This window comes from Octodon degus, unplaced genomic scaffold, assembly GCF_000260255.1.
Source record: "Octodon degus isolate 3935 unplaced genomic scaffold, OctDeg1.0 scaffold00173, whole genome shotgun sequence".
Classification (NCBI taxonomy): domain Eukaryota; kingdom Metazoa; phylum Chordata; class Mammalia; order Rodentia; family Octodontidae; genus Octodon; species Octodon degus.
Window position 1 is genome coordinate 2,105,122 of NW_004524749.1, and position 7,991 is coordinate 2,113,112.

Genomic DNA, 7,991 nt, shown 5'->3' on the forward strand with positions numbered 1-7,991 from the left:
TCAGAAGTTGTTGACTTGAGCCTTTTACAGCTCAGCATATTAATATGGCTTTACTTTTTATACCTTGTTTTTATACTTTTCTACTGGATGGTTAAAACCAAGATAAAGCAAGACCTACAGAACAAGAAATGTAACTTTTGTATCTGATAAGGTCAGTCAAATCCCCTCAGGATTTACCCTGAGACCCTGTACAGAACCTTGTAGATCTTTTGTCAGTGTGAACCATATGGATGAGTCACGGCCATTGCTTGACCTATTTGCTCTCTGTGAAAGCCTGTGAGAATGCCCATCTCTGACAAAACTAAACAAAAAAGGGGGATATAAATGAAGGACCATTTTTTTAGTGAAAAAAGAATATATATCTATATATACAAAATAGTTAGGATAGATATACAGCTACTTTCTCTTAGTTCAATGAGAAGAAAGACTTGTACTAATAGTGTTTAGACGACATCATTGTACTATGAATAACTACTACGAATACAACAATATGCAATGTATTAATTATTGTAACTGTCCTATTAACCTGATATGGAACTGTCTCATTGCTATTTCTTTATCAACAAAATTAATTTTAAAAAATACAATAAAATATTCTGAGTCTTCCAGTGGTTTGGAGAGTTGAGTCTCCTGACTCGGTAGGCACAGTCCCAAGCTTGTATAAAAATAAAGCCTCAGAATAGTGCTTTCTACCATGAGGAGGAATATAGGATCAGCAAGGGACAGAGTTTCAACTTGTTCTGTTTCATTTCTACAAAAAGTAAAATCCTGCAGCAAATACAGGAAACTGAAGCAAGAGAGTCGCAAGTTCAATAGTATACAGTGAGTCTACCTAAAAACAAAATAAAACATCTCAAGAGTCTCAGCTGCTTATTTCTTGTGGAGCCTGGCTCCCACCCCTCCTATTCTAAGTCACTAAGCATCCTTGTCCCCAGTGGCTGCTTTCACCTCTGTAAGACCCTGGCTCAATGTTCAGTGCTGGTGAAAAATGTATAGAGTATAGTGATATGCAATTATCTATTAGCAGATTTCTCCATTCAGCTTGTGTTTTTGTGAAACAACCATTGCCCCTATTTTCTTTTTTCCACATTGGAGTGAGAATAATCTTTTATCCTTTTAATCAACAGTCTATATACTCATGATGTACAACAAGGTATTTTAAAATATATGTACATTGTGGAATGGCTGGTTTAAGCTATTCCATGCCTATTTCTAGAGAGAATGCTGGAAACAGAGTTTCTCTCTTGGCAGTTATCAAGTACACTGTATGTTGTTTGTAACTCTAGTTGCTACATTATATAATAGGTATCTTGAACAAGCTGATCATCTTGAAAACTGCATCTTTGAGGCTGAAGCGGGAGGATCACTGTGAGTTCAAGGTGAACCTGGGCTACATAGTGAGTTCAAGGCCAGCCTAAATGACATAGTGAAACCTGTCTTGGAAAGACAGACAGAGAGAGAGAGAGAGAGAGAGAGAGAGAGAGAGAGAGAGAGAGAGAGAGAGAGAGAAAGTCATGCTTTTATACTCTAATTCTTTAATGGTTTCCATTGCCTACAATATGAAGTTTCAAATCCTCCCAAGAGCATGACCACATGTCAGATTTGCTTGAGATGGTCAAGATTTATACCTGTTAGTCCTGCACATGTGTGACATGTGCAAACATGTCAAATTAGGATTTATACCCATGTTATGCTCTGTGAAGCAGATTTTTACATATGAGCATCACAGAGAGTATAGCACACCCACTCCATTCTAGGATTTGTTTAAAAGAAGAAAGGATGGCACCTAAAAACCAGACTTGCATATTTTGGAGGAGGTCAAAAGTGAATCATCAGATTATTCATGCATAGATGATGCTGACCCATTTTGGTAAAATGCATGCTTTCATAAGACAAGAATTGTGTGGATGGATGGATGATGATGATATGACTTTGACACTGGCCATGTGAGCCAAAGTTCCTTTGACAGTAAAATGGAGCAAGCATGGACTGATACAGACACAGGGAATGCAGGCCTCCTTGACTCAGATGATGAGCAAAGCAGCAACAGGAGTGCGCATGTTACTAGTGGAAATGTTGCAAAATGTTTATGCAACCAAACGGAAATGTCTCAGTTACTCTTCTCCCGGTGGATCAAAATACCTGACAGCCAAAATGAACAAAGGAAAGGTTTATTTAGCTCACAGTTACTGGAGGTTTCAATCCACACAAAGCTGGCTCCAAGGCAGACTGACACATGGCAAGGGGCAGCAGTTCATGGAAGCAGCAAAAGAGCAAGAGCAAAAGGGAGGAGTAACAGCAACAATGGCAACAGAGAGCAAGTCTGTCTCCCTTAAATTGCGTTCAGGCTATCTGCCCCAGGCTGGGTGTAGTATTCACACCTGGAATCCCAGCAGTACTCACACGCATAATCCCAGTGGATCATGAGTTGATCACAAACTCTAGAAGTCCACTCTGTGACTGCATGAGGCTTTGTGGGGACAACTCAACACCAACCATAACAGAATGATCCAATGTTAGAACTAGCTCTGAAAGTATAGTAAGAGTCTTTTCAGGGGTGAAAGGGTTTTTTTTTTTTTTTTTTTTTTGCGGGGGGGGGGTACCAGGAATTCAACTCAGGACCTTGTGCTTGCCAGGAAAGTGCTGTACTGCTGAGCTACTCTGGATATAGAAGGTATTAAACAGAATGTCAGCACTGCCAATCAGAGTGCTGTGATTAAAACAAGATGCTGTGACATACACAAAGGCTGAGACACAAATAAAACATGCTGTGTGCACCAGTAGCCATATTCAAAAATGTATTTGTTGTGCCACTTCACTAGCTGAACTGAAAGCATTCATAGGTCTGTGGCACTTAGCAGGGATTTCTCATTGTAATCACAGGAATATAAAAGTCTTATGGAAGAGCAGTGGGTCAAAAGATGGCATAAAAATATAATCCCTTGTTGATGTGAAGACTCATTATACCCTCAACTGAGACATTTATCCTGGAACTCAGCCATCAGGTCCTTATTCATATTATAATAAACTGAATTGTGGTGTGAACAGACTTGTCACTCCCATCTCCCAAACTAATTGGGATGTGACATTTGGCAACTGATTTACCAGTTACCGATTAATGTTACATTTGCTAACAGAGCACATATTGATCAGCACAGGAACTGTAACACAAAACAAAATTAAATTCCAAATGAAATATTGCAAATTCAAAACAGACTTACACAGTATAATCTTTGCATTTCAGAAAGATTTACAGGGGGCTGGTGAGATGGCTCAGTGGTCTAAAGCACCTACTTAGAACAGTGTGTGTGTGTGTGTGTGTAAAGCACCTACTTAGAACAGAAAGATTTACAGTAGCTTCATATATGGCAAATAAAAGCAAACTGGAAGGAAAAAAAAAAAAAACTAGACTATGGTCATTTTACAAAATAAAAAAAAACAAAACAAAACAAAAAAAAACTGGAGGCTAGTCAGGCATGGTGGCATATGCCTATAATCCCAGCACTGGGCTGGTTGAGGCTGGAGGATTCCCTACATAGTGAGTTCAATGTCAGCTTGAACCGTATAGTGAGATCCTGTCTCAGAACAAAACAAGACAATAGAACTGGCACTGCTGATATCTATTTTTCTTTCTTTTGTATTTTAGGGAAGGGTCTACAGGTCCTTGTGCTTGCCAGGCAGGCCCTTAGACTGTTGAGCTATCTGCCCAGCCCAGGGCCTTAACAATTTAGCAGTTTGTACTCAGGCTGGAACCTATTGTGGAGACTGTCTTGGCTATGACAATTGAAGCAAAACTTATTTTTGCTGCAGAGTTCTATTAATATTTTCATTGTAGTTTATGTTATTTATTTATTTATTTATTTATTTATTTATTTATGGAACCAGTGATTGAACTCAGGCCCTTGCACTTTGCCAGGCAAGCTCTTAGTCTACTGAGCTATCTCCCCGGCCCCAATTTCTTATGTTATTTCTTAGGTTTTGCAAACAAGTAAACAGCCGATGTGAAAATATTGATGTCTAGTGTAAGCACTCACTACAATTTAATATTTTATTTCATTGACATATTCAATCTATGGTTTTAGTCTTGCCTTTCAGTCACTGGCTTGGATTTAGGCTTTACTCTTAGTCTTAGTCATTTTAGGGGTCTTAGTGGGTGAGACAGGAGGGTCTATCCCTAGTGAGGTAATCTGTTTCCCTAAGCACATCTTCAAAGGATGATACTAATTACAGCAAATCTCAAACTTTCATTCATCCCTTAGGGAAGTATGTAAATCTGGCCATTGTGACTTTAATCTTGAGATCTTATCTTCTCTAGCCACAATTCTGATGTCTCTACCTTTCCCTGAGCCTAGGCCCTTTCTGGTTGTATATTTATTCTATCTAATTTCACTGCCTATAATAATATGATTAGCTTACATTGTTAAAACCCCTGCCCCTGGCTAGGGGTAGAGGAAAGATTAGAGACAAACCAGAGGAGAAGCAGGCATGATGAATGGAGCAGATAAAATCCAGGCTCTTGTGTCCGACCGCAGTGAGTGGCAAGGGCGCATCTGCCAGCAAGTGAAAAGCAGCTACAAGTATTGACGACCACGGGAAATCCTGCTCAGGGCAAGTCTGTGCCCATAAAAATAAGACACAATCAGAAGAGTGGTGCCAGGAAAGCAGAAACATGCGTTAGTGCAAAGCTCAAAGCAGCCTGGGATAAATCAGGCTTTTGGGATTGAAAGAATATGCACCTTAGCCCAGGTTCCAATTGACAGAAATGGTTGACAAGGCGCTGTGTTGTCTCAGAGGCTTTTGACAAGCCTGCTTGTCCCAGAACTCACTCTGATCCTAATTACATGCAAGGTATGTAGTAGTATTCATGAACCCTTAATAATGTTTGGGTAGCCTGAGGTGCCTAAAGGTCAGGGTAGGAGATACAATGCCTAGAGCATCAGAGATTACCTGTTTTTGTTGTTGTTGTTATTCTTTACCTCAGACAATGGCCTTGGGTACTGTTTAAAATTGACTGAGTGGAAGGGGTTTCCTCAGCTCCATTGTTTGTGCTTGCAGTAGGTGGACCAGTCTGGAGATTACCAGGTCACTTGGTAGATAGATGTGTTGGTTCTAATCAATGTAGTGTTGAAATCCAAGATTCCACAGCAAGTGGTAATGGATTAGACATGGAGAAACAGTAGGACAGGGGAAAGTGCCAAAGAAGATTCAGTTTTTGCGGCTTACACAATAAGCTGGATAGTGTTGCATTCCCCAAAATGGGAAGTACTGGGAGGGCCTCAGGCTGGCAGGAAGCAAATGGACTTACTTTTCAGACATTGCTCTATGTGATTAAAACAATGTGTAGTGCCTTAATTTAAATGACAAAAGCCAGAAGGGAGAGGGAACAAGAGATAAGGGAAGCTAATCAGTTGATAGCTGCAGGAAAAAATAATGTTTATATTGAAACTTGCTCCTGGATTGGTAGGTTCTTCTTGCCCCTGGAGATCGTAGGATCTTTTTGTCCTGAACAGAGACTTGGTCAAAACAAGTGCAAATGGTAGCTAAATTTTATTCATGGTAGCACCATAGCCAGAGTTTGCAAGGGAAATGACTTAATATAGAAAACAGCATTTATAAGATTATTTTATAATATTTACCCCGAGTCAAACGCAAAAGAGTACACAAAGTCTCTCCACATACTAGAAATGCAAGTAATCCAGCTCAGGGCCTGAATCCCATGGTAATGTCCTGCACAAGTCCAGCTACAGACCTACAGCCCATAGCAATGTCCTCTACACGTGTACCTGGACGCCTAGAGCCTACAACATTGTCTCACAAAAGTCTGTATCAAGGATCTGCCCTGGGAAGGCCCAAAGGTCAGCGGTGGAAGCTAGAAAGCCTGCATTTGTGGGATGAAGGACCTGCGCCAGCACTGGAGCCAGCAAGTGATACTCAAGGTAAGGACTGGGGCTCCCCGCAAGGGAACCACAGCCCTCTCAGCAACAGTAACATCCTGAGCACCTCTGAGGACAACAGCCAAGTGTCCTATCAGGAAAGCCAGTGTGACAAGCTCCTCCGGGAGAGCCGACAGCACACCTCTTCCTCTCCAGTTCTCCTTTCTATGTTATTGGCAGCACTCCTCAGGTGGGCCCTCCAGACTCAGCACTCCATGGATTCAGTTCAGCTGGGCGTTACAAGCTGACCAGCAGTTCTCAGTCCACCACAGGTAGAAAGAGAAACAGACTGCAGAGCAAATGTGGGCCTGGGGTAAAGGCAGGAAAAGAAGTGCTGTTCGCCCTGCAGTGTCAGGGAGGGCATCTGTGCAGACAGGAGCCAGGGGCCAAAATCTCAGTGTGGAATGTCCTTTTGTTATCACCAACTCCTCAGGCTGACATCTGTCTAGGCCATCCTGCAGAAAGCCTGCTCCAAAAAATAAAATAAAATAAAAAAGAAAGCCTGCTCCAAGAAGCCCACTTGCAAGGTCCTGGGAAAATCTCTGGGCCTGTGTCCTGGGATTTTGTAATTCACTTACTATCCCAGGCAACTATGCTGTGCCCTAATCTCTGGGGCCACCACATCTGTTTATGTATGAACTTTAGGGACCTTTAACCCCCAAACAATGCAGAAGCAGCACGGGCTTCTTATGGACAGCCCTCCTATCCTGAAGCTTTCTTCACTCTGTGATCCTTCCTTCCTGTCTATGGCCAGCAAGGGTGGAGTGCTTTCCTTCCCCACAGTTTATAAAAACGCTCATAGCTCCAGTCCAGAAGACAGTTTCCAGGCCAGGGAGATTGCTCAGTAGAATAAGTGCTTGCCTGGCAAGCACAAGGGCCTGAGTTCAATCCCCAGTTCTGCCAAAAGAAGAAGAAGAAGAGGAAGAAGAGAAAGAAGAAGAGGAAGAAGAAGTTTCACTTGATGGGTGTTTCACTGGGATCAGGAACCTTTTTTTATCAGCTTCTGCCACCTCAGAGTCATTTTCTTTCAGTTTCCCAGTAAATGAGTAGAGTGGACCAATTTAAAGATCTCACTTAACATTTGAGGGTAACACTCCAAGGTGGCAATTATTTCCCCCCACATTTAAATGGACCAAATTAACATGGAAGAGGGCCTGCAAAAGGTAGTCTCAGTCTGCACCCAAGAAGAGGAGACAGAAGTTGCCAACATGCAGCCATTGGTCCATACGCTCATGTATCAGTTGTCAGAATGGAGTCAAATAGTTCTTCCCAACTGGGTTTGTTGGTGCATACCTAGAACCCTAGCACCCTGGGAGGTTGAGGCAGGGGATAGAAAGTTTGAGCTTAGCCTGACCAATCTAGCAAAACCCTGTCTAAAGAAAAATGGTGTGTGTGTGTGTGTGTGTGTGTGTGTGTGTTCATGCTACAAATGTAGCTCAGCTGCGAAGGTCTCGGGTTCCATCAGCAGTACTGTAAAACAAAGCACCTCTTCCTACTTGTGCTGCTGGTAAGGGGAGCGGAGTTGTTATCAGGTAGTTCCTTGTGAAAGTGGCTCACTAAATACATGCTACCAAGGTTCTGGGTTGCTCACCTCTCCTCTTGGAGTTAGATTCCAGGTTCTTCTCATCTTGAACAAAGAAATGAACAAAATGAGCAAAAAGCAGTGCCAAAGATTATTGAAAAAGTACAAATGAAGAGTAAGTGAGAAACTGGCTCTGCAGTGATTTGGGCTGAGTAAAAGAGGAAAAAGCAAAATACAAGTATAACCTGAAGGAAGCAGGGTAGGCTACCATGAGGAAAGCCATTGTAGCAAATTCTTCTTCGCATCTGTATCCTTTTATACTGTCCAAATCAAGGGAAGCCTTGAAAATGTACACATTGGTGCAGAGAGGCAGTGTGGTACCTCACTCTTCAAGCAGATGTCAGGTCCACTTCATCCTACTGAAAACCTGCTCAATGAGTTGGGAGTGGCGGTGCACACCTACAGTTCTGGGACTCAGGAGGCTGAGGCACAGGAGTTGCCATGAGTTCTCAAGACCAGCCTGAATTACATAGTGT